This window comes from Carcharodon carcharias, chromosome 16 (genome assembly GCF_017639515.1).
Source record: "Carcharodon carcharias isolate sCarCar2 chromosome 16, sCarCar2.pri, whole genome shotgun sequence".
Taxonomy (NCBI): Eukaryota; Metazoa; Chordata; class Chondrichthyes; order Lamniformes; family Lamnidae; genus Carcharodon; species Carcharodon carcharias.
The window spans coordinates 13,098,279-13,116,731 of record NC_054482.1 but is presented as its reverse complement, the minus strand read 5'-3'; the positions used below and the strand labels follow the sequence as shown (position 1 = coordinate 13,116,731).

The window sequence follows — 18,453 nt, the reverse complement described above, 5'->3', positions numbered from 1 at the left end:
CCATTTTCCTTAGGGTGTCCCCTCCTGTTCCTCCCATGAGACCTCCACACTTACCTTCATTCTGACTCTGGGACTTAGAATCTGGGGAATGCTTGTATCCCCAGTAGTGGCCACTGCTTCCAGTGGCGTGCTGGGACTATAGGCCAATCAGATTGGCTGGCAGCCCTCTTACGCGAGACTTCCTCCTTAGTGAGGGGCAGAAATCTCTTCTCTAGACATTGTGGCCAGAAGGCATTCCCTGCCGACTTTTTGAGTGGCAGGGTGGAAAACACCACCTGTAAAATTCTGCCCATTATACTCAATCCCCTATTTAAGTCATTGACATGGATTGTAAATAGCTGTGGCCAAAACATTGATCCTTGTAGTGTTCCACTGATTACAACCTACCAACTACATAGTAAACTGTCCCAAGGCTCTTCACAAGACTGTTACCTTAAAAAAACACACTGGGCAGAATTTTTTGCCTGTTGGGCGGGCAGGCCTGACCCAATCTCCAGCGGGCGGGGAGCCAATCCCCACCGGGATTGTTTCCTCTAGACCCAATCCCCATCGGAGAAGCGGGCCCCCCTGCCATTTTATGTGGGCGGGCACGAAAGAGCGCACATCTCCCTGAGGCTAAGCGAAGCCTCAGGGAGCTCACTGACACTTTTAAAATATTAAAAATAGAAAAAAAAATAATTCCCTAACATGTCCCCCTCATGTGACAATGTCACATGAGATGGGACATGTTCATAATTAACATAATAACTTCATTAAAATCTTTAAAACCCTGCATGAAACCTCATCCCGCCGCTGGATGAGGTTTTATGTTTTATCTGTTTGCCGCCGAGGCTCTTGGCTTGCCCGCCAACCTTAATGTTGGACGGGCAGGTCCTTTAGCTGTTTAAATGGTCCTGTCAATGGCCTCAATTGGCAGGTCGGCGGGCACACAGCTGATTTTGCTGCGCCCCTTCCTTCCTGAAAATTTAAATGGGGCGGGATGATGTCGGGAGTTCCGCCCGCTGTTATCCCACGTCATTTTATGTGTCGGCGAGCGGGATGACATTGCTGACGGCAAAGTTCTGCCCACTGAATCACATAAGGAGATATTCAGGCGAAAGAAGTAGGTTTTAAAGGAGGAAACAGAAATAGATAAGTAGAAAATTTAGGGAAGGAACTCCCCAGGTGTAGGCACAGCCACCAAACTGGAGTAATTAAAATTGGGGATGCTCGAGAGATCAGATTTGGAGCAGTTCAGATATCTATGAGGGTTTTGGGGCTGGAGGAGATTACAGGGATAGAGAGGGAAGAGGCAGTGGAGGAATTTGAAAACAAGGATGAGAATTTTAAAATTAAAGCAATGCTTAACTAGGAGCCAGTGTAGATCAGCAAGCACAGGGGTGATGGGTGTTGCAAGTTTGGACACAGGCAGCAGAGTTTTGAAGGACAGAAAGTGGAAGACGGGCCAGGATTGCATTGGAATGGTCAAGTCTAGAGGAAACAATGGCATGGGGTAACAGCTTCAAAATAAACCATTCATTTCTGCCCCTGTTTTCCATCTGTTAACAAATCTTCAATCAAAGCTAACATATTACTACCAATCCCATGAGCCCAAATCTTTTGCGTGACATCTTATTGAATGTTGTTTGATAATGCAAGCAAACTACATTGGTTCTGTCGAAGGGTCATGAGGACTCGAAACGTCAACTCTTTTCTTCTCCGCCGATGCTGCCAGACCTGCTGAGTTTTTCCAGGTAATTCTGTTTTTGTTTTACATTGGTTCCTCCTTGTCTACTTTGCTAGTTATATCCTCAAAAAATAGATTTCCCTTTCATAAAACTGTATTAACTCTAATCACATTATGATTTTTTAAGTGCCCTTGTACCATGTCCCTAATAATAGATTCTCACATTTTTCCTACTTCTGATATCAGGCTTACTGGCCTATAATTTCCTGTTTTCTCTCTCTCTCCTTGATTGAATAGTAGGGTTACATCTGATATCTTCCAATCCACAGCGGCCATTCTAGAATCTAAGGAATTCTGAAAGATTAAAACCAATGCACCCGTCTCTTTTACAAACCAAGGTACAGCTGATCAGATCCAGGGGATTTGTTGGGTTTAATTCCATTCATTTCCCCAGTATCTTTTCTTTAGTAACATTCATTACTTTAAGTTTCTCACTCTCATTAGGCCCTCCATATGTATCTTGCTATGCTATACAATATATTTGTTTAATGCCCCATTCCCTTATTCGATATTATAATTTCTCCTGCCCCTACCTCTAAGGGATCCATGTTTACTTTTGCTAATCTCTCCCTTTTTACACACTTGTAGAAGCTCTTATAATCCATTTTAAAATATTTTTTGCTAGTTTATTCTCATTTACTTTCATGGAATAAGAGAATAAAACAGCACAAGAGGAGGCCATTCAGATCATTGACTCTGCGCCAGCTCTTCTGAAGAACAATCTAGTTCATCCCACCCTCTGGGTGCAGGGTTGGCTCCTCAGGGACAAGGGTTACCTGCAGAGGACATGGCTGATGACACCCGTGCAGTGGCCTCAGACTACAGTTGAGCGAAGGTATAATGAGGCTCATGCTGCAACTCACACCTTGCTGGAGCAAACCATCAGGATACTGAAAATGAGGTTCTGGTGCCTGGACTGGTGAGTGGAGCCCTGCCACAGAAGGTGTCACACATCATCATAACCTGTTACGCCCTTTACAACCTGGCGCTGCAACGGGGAGAGGAGTTGGCTGAGGAGGAGCTGTACATCTCCTCCGATGAGGAGCACGTCAACGGGGATAAGGGTGAGGAGGTCCTCAAAGGCAATGATGAGGCCATCGCACTGGCTAGACAAGGCAGGCATGCTCGGCCGACCCTCATAGCTGCTAGATTTGTGAAGGATGATGGCGACATGCAGTGAGGAGACACCATAGATCCTCACATTGCATCTGTGAATGTTTGATTCTAGTCTGGCTGACGGCAGCGCACATACCCACTGTGAGGCTGCTCCTGTCATTGAGACAGCAGAGTCCTTAATGGGCGTTCAATTCCAGTGAAGACGCTCTATAGATCTTCACATACCCTCTGTGAATATCTGACTCCTATCTGGCCAAGGACAGCTCGCTTGCACTTTGTGATCAGGGTCATATCATGGAGACGCAGCCATGAAACTTTAAATGCATCTGATCCTTTGTCAGCCTTCAGCACAGTGTCATTGGTCACAGATAGGGGCCAGCCACACTTTAAAGGTGCTGAGAGCACACAGACAAAACGACAGAACTCTGACGCCTGCCCATGACATTCTGGCACCAATGACAAGCACCATCGAGGTGCAGACATCAGTAATGTGTCCACTAAGCATGAGGCCGGACCATCACTTTGGTCAGACGGCTGCACAAGCCCAGGGAAGAGGCCCTGGACTGAGACACCTGCCTTTATCTTGTGCAAGAACCAAGGTTTCACATCCGAGTGACATGAACACTGCTCATCAGAACAAGGAGGCATAGACAAGATATTCTTGGGAGTTTATTTACAATAGTAAACATTATGTACAAATGGTTAACACCCATGTCCAGGCTGTGCAACTACATCTTCTTAACTTTCCTAACCCTGCTGCTAACCTATGTCTTGGTGCTCCCTGGCCATCCACAGCAGAGGTGGAGGCAGCCTGACCTTGTGATGACCTTGGTGGGGGTCCTCTAGAGGGCCGAGGCCTGGAGGGTCCCGGCCTGCTCTCGGGGTCCTGCTGTGTGGCAGTGGCACCCTACCCTGCCTATGGAGCTGGAGCTGCTGGGGTTACAGGAAGAGGGGATTCGGATGGGCCGGACACTCCCGAAGTCACCTAGATGGATGGCCCTGGGGTGTCGAATTGCTGATTCTCCTCCCTATGGGTGCCCAAGGGTCCCTGGCTGACTCCTTGAAGAGAAGGGTAGGCTGGAATGAGATCAAGCTGCCCCGTACCCGTCTTGCGTATACACACTACTGGAGGCCAATTATGTCGTCAGCGGTGGAGTTCAGCTTGCGCAGCAGTGCAGGACCGATGTCCTGGACCAAGGTCTCTATGGCGACCACCATTCTACCAGTGTTGAGCTTGATGCGTTGGCATGCCAGTGCTATCTCCTAAGATTGAGGGTGGACGGACTCCTCCATCGTACCTTGCAATCTGAGGAGTGCAGCGAACACCCCTTCTTGATGTTCCTGGGATGACTGAGTCCAGAGGCTCATCATCTGACTCATACTCAGCAGATTTCTGGTCTCCAGTAGTCCTCCAAGTGCTGGAGACCCAGGAAGTCCCTGCTGTGGATCAGAAAGTGCGATGTGCTTACCAGATTGTGATCCCAAGGCTACTCTAAAGCTGGGTCCCACCGAGGTGTGTCTCTGCATTGGTGGAGGGTAAGGGTGAACACTGTGACAGGTCATCAGTGAAGGTGCCATCAAATTCCTCTTCAGAGGTTTCTTCGGGGCTTGATTGGAGGCCTTGGGTCATGGAGTCTGCCGGCTGTCTCCCAGGTATGCATGCGAAAGCAAAGTGAGATAATTAGTCCATGGCAGGGTACTGCAGAACAGGGGAAGTGACTCAAAGCATGGTTGCCTGATGGATGTTGCACTGCTGGAGATTCACATGGTAGACCACCGCTGACCTCACTTGGTAGGCCACAGGACTGGTCCAGATCTTTGCCAACCAGCTGGATTGGATATTTTCAAAGTCCGTGAGGACCTTGATTTCAGGCATTCCTCCACCAGTCTGCGACCTCTCCCTCTTGTTGTGTGCCAGCTTGTCCTGCATCAATACGGATGGGGAGAGTATAAGCAGAATGCCTGCCAGGCCAGATGATAAAATTTCCTGGTATGTGCGGGTGGTGAGTGGTGCCATGGACGGGATGAGGACAATGAAGGTGTGTGTGAGAGATTGAATAGTGATGTCCCTTGAACTGGCAGTGAGTGAGATCCCTGTGGATGTGTGATGGGTCTGTGAGTGTGTGAGTTGGGATTGAGGAGAAGAGTGACTTACCCTGGCAGAACAGAGGAGATCATTCATCCGCTTTGCGGCACTGGGTGGCTGTCCTCTTTTGCAGGGCGCTGGCACTGACCACCGCCTTCCAAGCCAGATTGGTGATGTTGCTGGTCCTCCTGCAGCCAGAGCAGGGGTACAGGACATCACGGCGGGCGTCCAAAAGGTGCTTGAGAGATGCGTCATTGCATCGTGGGGCTGTAGTCTTCTTGCCTTTTGGAGTCATGTCTTCTGCTCAGCAATCCTGGGCCGGAAGCACTGACAGGTGTGCACGTGGCTACACTTTAAATATGGCCCCGGCTTAATGAAGTGGCGAGGTGATGGCGTGAAGGCCGAATGACAGCCCGCCTGCCATCGAAAGGGCGTGTTTCCCGGGAATGCATGATTAATGAGGTGGGACCGGGACGATACGGTGCGAAAACCTGCCACTGCATTCTTTTTCCCACCCGCTACCGCACTTAGTGCAAATCTGGGACAATTCCGCCCATCTTTTTAGTGATTCGTGTACAAGGACACCCAGATCTCTCTGTACAAGAGCATTCTGCAGTCTGTGTCCCTTGCAGACCTTTTGAGGTGGATTTCTCAGAGCTCGCAAGAGCATGACATGTGGCGTGGAGGGTGACTTAATTAGGCCGGGTGCGAAATTTTGATTTCCTGATGGCAGGTTAAGATGTAGAGAAAAAGTCAGCGGTGTATTTAGGTATGTCAGGCCTCATACCAGCCTGTGGCAAGTTTGTACTTGCATGCCATGAACACTCATTAGCCTGAAACTATTTTTAATAAAGTCCTATCTTCAAGATGAAGTCAGCGGCACATGAGAATCTCATTGCACCTGGTTCCCGTTACTTTAAAGGTGGCGTGTACCAGTTTTGCCTGAGGTCAGTGTCTTTTCTTGTTGAACTCTGCGGCACAAGGACCGGGAGCAGGAGAATGGCAGTTCATGTGGAGGCTTTGGGCTGGCATGGCTGAGATAATGGTGGGGTGGTAGGGGGTGTGCTTGAGTGAGGTCGGGGACATGGAGGAGTGGAAGAGGGATCCAAGGGTGGGCAGAGGATGGGGTTAGGGACATGGAGGAGTGAAGTGGGAATGATCTGGCATCCTGCGTGTGGAGGGGGTTGAGTGATACAATCAGTCAAGGTAAGAAAATGAGAGCCCTAAAGGGCATGCTCAGTAGTCCATATGATGCAGGGAGGGTCTAATATCAAAGGGAGAATATCGACAGAGGTGGGTGTGGGCTCAGGGGGGTGGGATGGCATTTCCAATTGGGTGGTGACCGAGTCCAGGATAATGGAGGGAAGTTGAAGAGCTGTAGAGGGAAGGTTCTAAGTGATGTTGGAGGATCAAGGGCGATAGGGACAAGTGTGGACGTGACAGGGGGAGGGTGGAGAGTAACGGCTTCAAGCACAAATCTTATAATGACCATTTTTGTTATGTCTCCAAAAGCACGTATGGCAGTAAGACTGGAGATCGCAGTAGTAGGAGCCCGGTGTGTGGAGCTTTGGTTGTGGACAATGGAAGGAGTGGAAAATCTTCTTGCTCATCAGTTCTAGGGGCTAAATCCATGGAGACACATGTTCTTATCTCACTGTCTGCCTTCTTCACACAGCTCAATTGCTGGAATATGTTTAAGTCTCATACACCCAATATTCCTGTAATCTGGGGAGCAGGAGAGGATGCAACAAAGGAGAGCTCTTTCCGGTCAACAACAAAGCCGATCAACAAAGCCAGCAGCAGACAACATCAGAGGGGAGGCTGGTCAGGATGCAGCATCCAGGGAAGGCATCGTAGAAGACGGGCACTGGCATTTGGCAGCAAAGTTGTGGCCGTGATGCAGAGGCTCTTTTATAGTCTGCCTGTGGCTGCAGCAATGTCAGCTGATGGCAGGTTTCATCAATGAAAAGCTTCCCCTACCGCATAATCGCCGGTGTTTCCCACACACGCCACTTTAAATTTTAATTGTAATTGTGTGGGAAATGGCAAATTTGGCTACAATATACTCGATCCCTTCGTACAAGTCATTAATATAGTTGAACAGTTGAAAACAACCCATTTATCCCAACTCTGTTTCCTGTTAGCTAGCCAGTCCTCTATCCATGCTAATATATTACCCCCAAAGCCATGAGCACTCATCTTGTGTGGCACCATTTATGTCTTACCTTATTGAATGCCTTTTGGAAAACCAAATATACTACATCTACTGGTTCCCCTTTATCTACCCTGCTTGTCACATTATCAAAGGACTCCTATAAGTATGTCAAACATGATTTGTCTTGCATAAAACCATGTTGACTCTGCCTGATTGTATTGTGATTTTCTAAATGTATGCTACTGCTGCCTTAATAATGGATTCCAGCAATTTTCCAATGACAGATGTTAGGCTAACTGGCCTATAGTTTCCTGCTTTCTGTCTTACTCCTTTCTTGAATAGAGGTGTTAAATTTTGATTAGAGGCGTTACATTTGCCCAGTAAAATCTGGCAGCCTCCCTGTGGACTTGGATGGAGGAGAGGAGGCCCTCCTGATTGGCCACCTTATGACCCTGGAGTGGGAAGGTCTGCCCCCAGCGGAAGAGTCTCCTGCCCTCTTGATCAAATCCCCCCTCCTCCCCTTGCTTGGACCTGCCTGATTGTCCCCGGTGAGCCCTGACCCCAAATGCCTGCACTCCGAACCTCCTTGATGGCTGCAGCAGTCCCAGCAGTGGCCACTGCTCTCGGTGGTGCAGCTGAAACTGAAAAGCTGCCAAGACATCCGATTGGCCGGCCGCTTTTGGAGCAGGGACATCCTGCCTCAGAAGGGCGTAAGCCACGACTGCGGGTAATTAATTGCCCAAGGATTCTAAAATCCAGACATGGCTTCCGGGGCCGGCTGAGGCAGGCTTGCCTTTGACTTTCTGGCTGGTGGACAGGATCGCCGCTTCCATGTAAAATCCTGGCCCTACACTATTCTCTTTCCTTGTTTATTTTCAAACTATTATCCGTTCTACTGTCTCCACCTGAGCACTCCTCCATTTACTAAAGTCTTTGTGACTGTCCTATTTTTGCTTCCCTAGTTAGCCAGGTTGGATTACTTTTTCCATGAAGTTTTTATTCCTTAGATTAATGAGAATAATGAATGAATAATGTTCAACATTACTTAGCCAGCATCATAACGTACAAACTAATTTCCCAATCTACCTAAGCTAACTCATCCCTCATACCTACGTAATTGGCTTTGCTTAAATTTAAGACCCTAGTTTCAGAATTAACCACAACACTCCCCAACTCAAGGAGAAACTATTAAGTTTCATAAAATGTTTGATTTCACGCAATGGCCTTTTAAACATGAACAGAAACAGAAAAGAAAGAAAACCGCAGTTTTCTTCAATTTAATCTTATAGTCTAAAGAGAATTGCATGACTAAATACGGCATGTGGGAAATATATTATTTTCTCCAATATTTGGAGCAGCCTGATGCCAATTTATATTAATCTTGTTTAATTTGAACACCTTGAGGTTATGCAATTTGCAATCAAAAAGGTAGAAGGGAAAGAGCGCAAATTTATTTTTTGTCTCTGTTCAAAGCAAGTTGATTGGCCAGCACACCATGTCTCAGAAAACAACCTTGAGTTCCACTGATAAAGTGCTTGCATCCATCTCTGGAAGTTCCAACCAAACAAAAAACACATTCACTTTATCAAATTTGTTATCTGCATTAAGGGCTACATTTGGTCATTCTTTCTAATGGCAAAAAATCAGGATGATCAGCACCTTTGTCTGGTCCTCCATCATTTCTTTGGACAAACGTAGAGAAGACTACTCAGCTAAAGTTCTGGTTAATATGTTAAAAGTCTACATTCACAAAGAGGCGCCTGATATCAGGCAGACACAATAGTTCTTTACAAGCGACATCTCTTTAGTAAAAATACTGTATTCCACGCCATATTATAAGAGTTTAATGATTCAGTGTGGCTAAAGAAGTTGTTACATCAGAACACAAAGAACAGAAGTAGGACTTTTAGCACCTTGAGCCTCTTCGACCATTCAAATGGATCAAGGCTGATGGAATATGAAAGTCTATAATCAGTAGAGCAATAGCATCATGTACGGCACCACAGCAAAAAAAGGACAAGTTTCATACAACGTGCCACTGAGTTTTTAATCTCAGAAATACTGCTATGGAGAAGCACTGAGTGTAAACTAACCACACAAAGGGAGGAGAGAAAATTGGAAGCAAAACAACTCTAAACTGTTTGTGTATACCTCCTGTTTATCAGATCAAAGGAGCATCAGCAAAGACCTAAGATCAGATTGGTTGCACAATGTGCATGACTCAGAAACACTGAAAAAAAATCTTGTACCACCTACTGATTCCTAGAAACTGTGCTTATTTAGTTATGTTGACAAGGTAAGTTTCCAAAATATAATTTCAAAAGTATTGTTCCATTAGTTTGCCTAAATCAAAGCTATAGACTTCACTATATTTCCCTTACACTTGTTACGCTTGTAATATTACATGATTAGCTAGTGCTAGTGCTTAATAGATACAATATTTATCTATAATGCATGGGTAACTGTCAATGACACAAGTGGAATATTAAAGGAAGTATGCTCACTAGATACATATTATATATAACAGACACCTAGCATGTTTTATGTTTATACCAGGGTAATATTATGTACCATCATGGAACAGTACGCAGCAGTCTGGGTTTGAATCTATCAACGCTGATGGGGTAAAGGTTCCTCAATCTGCTGACTCTAAATGAAATGTGTTGGACAGTAACAATCCAGTTCTTACCATATGAAGCTGCCCAGAACATTGCAGTTAAAGCCAGTTTCTCTCAAAGAATCCATGAGAATTATTAGTGCAGGAAATGGAAAAATTCAAAACTGGCAGAGTAAAGATGGATCTTAAAGGATAGTTCTTTTTCCTCATCATGCTGTCATACCTGACAACGGCAAATTTTACATTAGCAATACTGACAAAATGGAAAACATGCCCCAGTCAACGTCACTAATGCTCCTCAATGAATACAAAAATGTCACAAACAATATGAGTGATGAAGGCTCATAGCTAGGTGAATTTGAAAGGAAGTTGATCAAAAGCCCGATTAAATTCTGCATTTTAGGCAGCTTTGTGCACTGTCCTTGCCCAGTATTGATGGGATTATATTTAGACAAAATTATTTAATTTGTTACATAATGTGAGCTAAACTGTGGTGTATAACTTCAATAATGTAAAATTGATTTCTTTTTATAGCTTATTTGTATTTTCCCCAAATAAAGCTGTATAACATCAGCATATAACAAAGGAACACGTGAGTTTTTAAAAATGTCCCTTTCCTTCCTAACAGCACTGTGGGTGTACCTACACGAGATGGACTGCAGTGGTTCAAGAAGGCAGCTCAAGGGCAATTGGGATGGTCATTGACTGGCCTAACCAATGATGCTCACATCCCATGAAAGAATTTTTTAAAAATCTCGATTTTACCTTTCCACATCTAACTAAAAACAAGCAAGATTAACAATATGAACTTATTTCAATCCATTCATTTTGAGGTCATCACAAGTTAAGCTTTTATAAACAAAGACCCCATGGACTAAACATTTTGGTCCCAACCCGCAAATCTTCCAGTGAATGGGTCCAAATTTGTGCTCGGGGAACAATTCTGCTTCTCCCCTCCTCCATTAGGTGGTTTAGGAAGGCCAGGGGGTGTACAAACAGAAATGAAAATGATGGTGTCACAGCCTCAGTCATTTGCCTGTTTCAGCTCTGAACACATTGCCTGTTAAGCCCAAGGATGCAGCTTTCAAACGTCAGCTGAAGGTGTCTTGAGACGGGAGCAGGTGAAATTCTGCAAAAATAAAATACACTTTCAGCAGCTTGGAGCCTGTCTTGTCCTCCCTTCTGAGACCTCCTGCAGTTAGTTTCTGTCCCCGGCACATGTGGCTTCCTTAGGAGAGGCTGGGAAGCCACTCCACGGTCAGAAAATTAAGGTTAGGAAAACTGGGATTACCCTTTGCAGAGGAAGGTCTTGCCAGGCCACACATGCTCCACTCAGTGGGAAAGCCCAGGCTAATCTCTTTACTTTAAGGCTTGTGTGAATTAGAGATGGCAAAGTATTGCAGCAATGCAATTTTGTCTTCTAAACTAAATTATGCAGCAGGGCTGATTTCACTGAAAGCTTCAGAGCGTCATTGAGATCTACAGCACAAAAAAAACCCTTCAACCCATCAAGTCTGTGCCGGTCAAACAAGTACCTAACTATTCTAATCCCATTTTACATTACTAAGTCCATAGCCTGTATGCCATAGCATTGCAAGTGCACATCCAAATACTTTTTAAATGTTAGGAGGGTTTCTACCTCTACCGCCCTTTCAGGCAGAGAGTTCCAGATTCCCACCATCCTCTGGGTGAAAAAATTCTTCCTCACATCCCCTCTAAACCTCCTGCCCCTTATCTTAAATTTATGTCCCCTGGTGATTGATCCCTCCACCAAGGGGAAAAATTCCTTCCTGTCTGCCCTATCTATGCCCCTCAATTTTATACGCCTCAATCATGTCCCCCCTCAATCTCCTCTGCTCCAGAGAAAATAACCCCAGTCTATCCAATCTCTCCTCATAACTAAAACTCTCCAGCCCAGGCAACATCCTGGTAAATCTCCTCTGCACTCTCTCTAGTGCAATCACATCCTTCCTATAATGCGGATTCCAGAACTGCATGCAATACTTTAGCTGTGGCCTAACCAGTGTTTTATACAGTTCCAGCATAACCTCTCTGCTCTTATATTCTATGCCTCAGCTAATAAAGGCAAGTATCCCATATGTCTTTTTATCCATCTTATCTACCTGTCCTGCTACCTTAAGGGACCGGTGGACATGTACACCAAGGTCCCTCTGATCCTCGGTACTTCCCAGGGTCCTACCATTCATCGTGTATTCCCACGTCTTGTTTGTCCTGTCCAAATGCATCACTTCAAACTTATCCGGATTAAATTTCATTTGTCACTGATCAGCCCATCTGACCTGCCCGTCTATATCCTCCTGTCATCTAAGGCTATCCTCCTCACTATTTTGCACCCCACCAATTTTCGTGTCATTCGCGAACTTACCGATCAACCTTCCTACACTCAAGTCTAAATAATTTTTGACTTAAGGATTCCATTGAGGATAAAGTGGGCCAAATTCCATGAAGAAGTATTAGGCTAACGTATGGTTTTTATGCTTCTAATTAAACAACAAAGTGAAGTGTAGTAAGTTTTTGGTTACCTGTCCTATTATCTCTTTATGTGGTGTCAAGTTTGGTCACAAAAACATGATAATCTATAACAAATTTAGCCTCTGTTTATCACCTCTATTACAATACAGTATATACACATTGCTAAATCTAAGCCTATATGTAGATTTGAATAAGCATGGTGATATGATCCAAAACTTACCTGAAAGTCATCCCATATATTGTAAAAGACCATCTCCATAATATCCCCTGTATCCATCCTTTCCTCATCCCACCTGCTGCTGAAGGGCAGAATCATCACAGATTTGGACTAAGTCCGGTAGCGGGCAGGATAAAGGACATTTTACCCGCCAGCCGCAATGGTGGGTTTTCACACCGTATCGTCCCAATCCTGCCTCATCAATTATGCCTGAGAAACTTGCCATTTTGCTGGCAGGCGGCCTCCGATTCGCCCACCACGCCGTCACCTCGCCGTTTCCTCACGCTGGGCACCTTATTTAAAGTGCAGCCACATATGCAACTCTCAGTGCTTCCAGACCAGGAGGACAGTGAAGACATGGCCCCAAAAGCCAAGAAGAATGCAGCCTCCCTGAATCAGTGACGCATCCCTGGGATTCCTTTTGGACACTGTTGGAGTCCGTCACGGTGTCCTCTACCCCAGCTCTGGCCACAGGAGGTCCATCAGTCTCACCGCTCTGGCTAGCGAGCTGGTGGCAGAGGTGGTCAGTGCTAATTCTGCATAGAAGAGGTTTGCTATCCAGTGCAGAAAAAGGATGAATGATCTCATCCATACCACCAGGGTAAGGCAACCATCTCATCATTCTAAACTCAAACTCACAAGCCCAGCACACATCCACTGGCATCTCACTCACTGCCAGCTCAAGGAGCATCACAACTCACTCTGTTACACACACCCTCAAGTCTCCATCTGGTCTCATCTCCTCTGGAGACTGCCTCCTCAGCCCTCACTCTCTTGAGGCCACTTGCACAGATCAACATGTGTCCACACACACACCCTGCGATACCCCCCTTCCCCAGTAATGCCCTAGCCCTACCGCCTCTTTCCTTGCCTGAAGCCACTTCTACTCCCCCATGCAAGCCATAGCCCTGCAGTCATTGAAAGTCGTAAGTAGAGACCTGCCCATGAGCCCCAGTAATAGTGATGTGGTGCTGCCTGCGAAGCCTGGTTCTGGTGACTGTGAACTCAGCCTGAAGCAAGGTAGGCAAACAAGCCTCAAAGTCCCAAGCGAAGTACAGCTCGCCAGGTGCATGTCGCTTATGTTCAGTTGTGAAACACCGCCGATGTGCTCAGATGATCCAGTGTGGGGGCATGATTCTGGCGAACTGAACTTATAAAGATGTGCAGATGTATTACAAGGAGGTTCCCAATGTCTGATGGCGGGAAACACATCTAACCATTGACGGGCAGAGCGGACGATTGCAAACTGGTTTCACGACATCCTGAAACCTATTTTTGGCCTTCTCGCCATATTGTTCACTTACGCCATCAAACACACCCAACACCAGTGAGCGCAGAAAATTCCGCCTGAAGTCTTAATCATGCCCACAACACCTCCAGATATGACACTTGGTCACCAATATCCTGATCACTGATGCTAAACTTGCTTTCTGCCTGCTCACTGAAGACTAGTCCTCATGACAGCCTTAGTCTGAACTTGGGCAAAAGAGCTGAGTTACTGAGGTGAAGCGAGAGTGACTGCCTGTGACATCAAGGCGACATGGGAATACTCAATAAATGGGAGGATAGAGAGGGCTTGAGGAAGTGAGAGACCTTGGAATGCATGTCCACAGGTCCCTGAAGGTGGCAGGACAGGTGGATAAGGTGGTAAAAAAAAAGAATATGGGATGAGGTATTGAATACAAAAGCAGAGATGTAATGTTGGAACTGTATAAAATGTTGGTTAGGCCACAGCTTGAATTTTGTGTACATTTCCGTCACCACATTTCAGAAGGACATCATTGCTCTGGAGAGAGTACAGAGGAGATTTACAAGAATGTTGCCTGGCTTGAAAATTGCAGCTATGAAGAAAGATTGGATAGGCTAGGGTTGATTTCCTTAGAATAGAGGAGGCTGCGGGGTGACCTAATTGAGGTGTACGAAAGTATGAGGGGCCTAGGTAGAGTAGACAGGAAAGACCTGTTTTCCACAGCAGAAAGGTCAATTACCAGGGGCATAGGTTTAAGGTGATTGGTAGAAGGATTAGAGTGAACATGAGGGAAAACTTTTTCACCCAGAGGGTGGCAGGCAACTGGAATTCACTGCCTTAATTGGTGGTTGAGGCTGAAACTCATTTAAAAGGTACCTGGATCTGCATCTGAAGTGCTGTAACCTGCAAGGCTACAGATCAGCTGGAAAATGGGATTAAAAATGAGCGGTTAGCTTCTTTTTCTCTTTTCCTGGCCAGCACAGATAAGATGGGCTGAATGGCCTCTTTCTGTGCTGTAACCTTTCTATGGTTCTACTGAACTACACTCAACACCTTACAAGATGGTGGCAGCAAATGTAACAACTCAAAACCTCACAGAGGTGGCAGAAGAAAATAAAATCCTGAAAAACTGAAGAAAAAGATTTAAAAAGCATTCAGATGTTCAGCAAACCTCAAGATGTGAAGGTGCAGAAGGAAATCGTCAGAAAAAAGTTCCAAAGTAAGGCTTGGAAGCTGAAGGCAGAAATTAAATTCCTCACTGCAGCAGCAGACTCAATTGACCCCCGTGGAAGGCCACCTTCAATACCCAGAGTGTGCAGAGTCAGCAGACCTCACAGGGGTGAGCTAAACATTTAAAATTCCTGGACAGCATATGTCCTGAAAAAAGTTAAATGCTGAAGTGGTTAGAAATTGCTATTTAAATCGCACTCCAAGAAATCGGATTCCCGAGTCGGCACCTGAACATGTGGCCGAGCTCACTACAAACACTGAAAAATATAATAATTAATTTAAAATTAATTGTGACTGAGTAGGCAGCTTTAAAAGCCCAGCAAAAGCTGGGATTCGACGCTTCCAAGACCCAAGAACGTTGCGCTAAAGCGGGGAAGATTCTAACCAGTCAATCCAGGCAGGCATTGTTGAAAAAAAATTAAATGTTGAGATCATGAGTGTCATTACTGCGGGAGCACAGGAAAGCCGTGTGTGAAGCAGCATACAATGGTGCCATTTTGGATTTCTGGAAACCTCTTAAAGCTGAATCTACAATTTAAAAATTTTAACCATGGATCGGAAATCCACTCTTCCAGATCAATTTGGACTTACCCAAGGCCCAAATCAATCACAAAATTGGGAACGCTGGAGAAAGAAATTCCTTAGAAACATGATTGCTTCAAGTCTGGATAAAAAGACAGAAGCTGAACAACTGCTTTATTTGGTAGGCCTGATAGCTGGTGATATAATAGCTAAGCAAGGAATCAATGAATCATCTGCAAAATTTGATGAAGTTTTCAAATCATTTGAACTTTATTTTAATCCTCAGAAGTAATCTCAGAAACCTTGAACAGGGTTAATTTAATAAACTTAAATCTTAAGGAGTACCTGTCAACTCCTTCATTAATGACCTGTACAGAATGACTGAAGGCTGTGATTACAGTGGCCTGAAATCTGAGCTAATCAGGGGTAAAAGTAGTTGTAGGAGTAGTGGGCAATGCACTCTCAGGCATGCTTCAAACGAAGGTCGATCTAATCCTATCTAATCCAGGAGCAGAAGCAAACCATGGTACAAAGTAAACCCCACTGTCCAGTTAGTGAAATAGCACAGAAACAGGGACACTCCAGACCAAGGAAAGCAATTCCCTAACTAACCAGTAGGGCGACCATCCCAGCGCTGTGCAGCAAAGCGCCCCCACAAGCGTGATCAATGTCCAGCAATTTCAGCCCAATGCTATCAATATGACTGAAAAGAACATTTTGGGAAGCTGTGCAAAGCCAAAACATCAAAATGTATGGAAGACCCCAGGAGGATTCACGAGGTTGAAACAGCACACCAAGAGGACACACAATCATGCTTCTTGGGTGAGGTCAACGATCCTGGATTTTCGTTCAGGAATGCAGACATCTCGGTTAATGGCTATCTCAAAAACTTTAAATTGGACATGGGAGCCAGTGTTACAGTGTTGTTGGACAAAGAACTGTGGCTGAGAGACCTTTGGTTACAAACAACAGGCACACCACTTTATGGGCCCAGAGGAATCCGACTTCCAGTCACAGGCATGATTCTGGAACCATTAAGGTATTGAGGAAAACAAATCTTCAAGCTAATGTTTGTCATCCATAACCAGTCTTTTTCTCTCTTGTGCAGGGATGCCTGTGTAGCACTGAATCTCCTCAAAAAGGCAGAAGATGTCAAGACAACTACTGTCATAAATTATAGAGAACTGCAGGTTCCTGAGAGCTCCAACAAGGGAGATTTTTTTGACTGGGACTTCAGCTCTGAATTGTCTTCTCTCTTTGCAAAGCAGGTTTGTCCACTTTCATTAAAGGTGCCAGAAGCCACTCCACTCAGATGGGTACCATGACACCTCGAGTAGATGACAGGCAAGAGAGGAACCGTCAATGAGAAGAGTCTCAAACTCCGGCTCTGCTGCCAATTAGAGAGATAAGCCCTCAGAGCACAGGGCAGGCACTGCAATCCCCAGCCAGCATGACAGTGCCACAAACGTTGCTCGAACTGAGTAGCAGTCATTAATTGACAACAGCCACACACAAAGGTGAGTTTACTACCAAGTCACACCCTCACAACAGGAAGAGCCATCTTCCATCCTGGCGTGCGTCACGGCGAGCTGCACAAAGGAAGAAGCTAGAAACATGATAGAGACAAGCCCAGAGTTTGTCCACCCTCTAAAGACAGGATAAACCAATCACCATCTATCACTATAATTGGGGGAATCGTCAAAGAGCGATTCAAATCCAAAGAATGGTAGAAGAGGATGAAAAGACACCCAAATGCCAGAACAACTTCCAATCTAACAAAGTTTACCTTCAGTGACACAGCCTACCACTCCTCCAACAGTAGTGTGAACAAGGTATGGAAGGGTTTAAAGGCCTCCAAACCACCTGAACCTATGAACTCAGAATCTTGAGTGGGGGAGATGGGGTAGTAGCAATGGTGTAATACATGGGGTAAACCAGGATACTTTGTAAATGCGTTGGATAAAGACTTGGGGGAGGTGTAGTTAAGGTTCTGGGGCATAAAGGGTTATTGTAGGACTGAGTACCGTACCGCCCACACAGTGATGTAAGAGAACACATGACCTACACTTAGGGGATCAATGTAGTGTTGGACAGCTCCTAGCTTGGACCTTTACTGCGCCTATGTATATAATTTCTAGTAGTTAACAAATACTTACTGTTGAACTACCTAAGAATGTGAATACCTTAATAAGACCCACCGAACTATGCCCAACATCTTACAATAAGTTGCCTTTTTAAACTGCAGCAATCATAACCTATGTCATGAAGGTACACCCACCGTGCTGTTAGGGAGGGAGTTCCAGGATTTTGACCCAGTGACAATGTGGAAACGGCAATATATTTCCAAGTCAGGATAGTGTGGAACTTGCAGATGCTTGCAGCCCTTCTGCTTTCTAGGTGACAGAGGTCACAAGCTTGAAAAGTGTTGTAGAAGGAGCCTTGGCTAGGCCAGTTGCTATCTATTGTAGATGGTACACACTGCAAGCATGGTGCACGGGGAGGGGGGGATGTGGTCAATGTTGAAGGTAGTGGATAGGGTGCCAATCAAGTAGGCTGCTTTGCCTTGGATGATGTGGAATTTCTTCAGTGTTGTTGGAGTTGCACAAATTCAGGCAAAAGAGTATTCTATCAATACTTTCCTGACTTGTGCCTTGTAGATGGTGGATGGGCTTTGGAGAATCAGGAGGTGAGTTACTCTCCACAGCATTCCCAGCCTCTGACCTGCTCTTGCAGCCACAGTATTTATTTGGCTGTTCCAGCTCAGTTTCTGGTCAATGGTCACCCCCCGGATGTTGATGGTGGGAGGGATTCAGAGATTATTTCTGAAATGATCAGTTCTGACGATAGCTCGTTACCTTCGTTTTCCCTCTGCACACAGATGCCCATTACAAACAACAGCCTCTCTCCCTGAGCGTCACCCAAGCGACCATCCGGCAGGAAGAGGCGGGGTTCATGTGGTGCCGGCACTGCCCATGCGCAGTGCCGCTTTTCCGCCCTAAACGACAGCCTTGAAAGAATAAAAAAACATTTTTTTTTTGAAAG

The 18,453-nt window shown here is 45.5% G+C and overlaps 1 protein-coding gene across 1 annotated transcript in view; it reads right to left on the bottom strand.

The window, feature by feature from the left end:
• uck2a (uridine-cytidine kinase 2a) overlaps positions 1–18,329 on the bottom strand; it is a 73,202-nt gene extending 54,873 nt beyond the window's left edge. The window contains exon 1 of the mRNA XM_041208180.1: positions 18,267–18,329. The gene's annotated coding sequence lies outside the window, so the exon portion shown is untranslated. The remainder of the gene's footprint in view (positions 1–18,266) is intronic.
• Between the last annotated feature and the right edge of the window lie 124 nt (positions 18,330–18,453).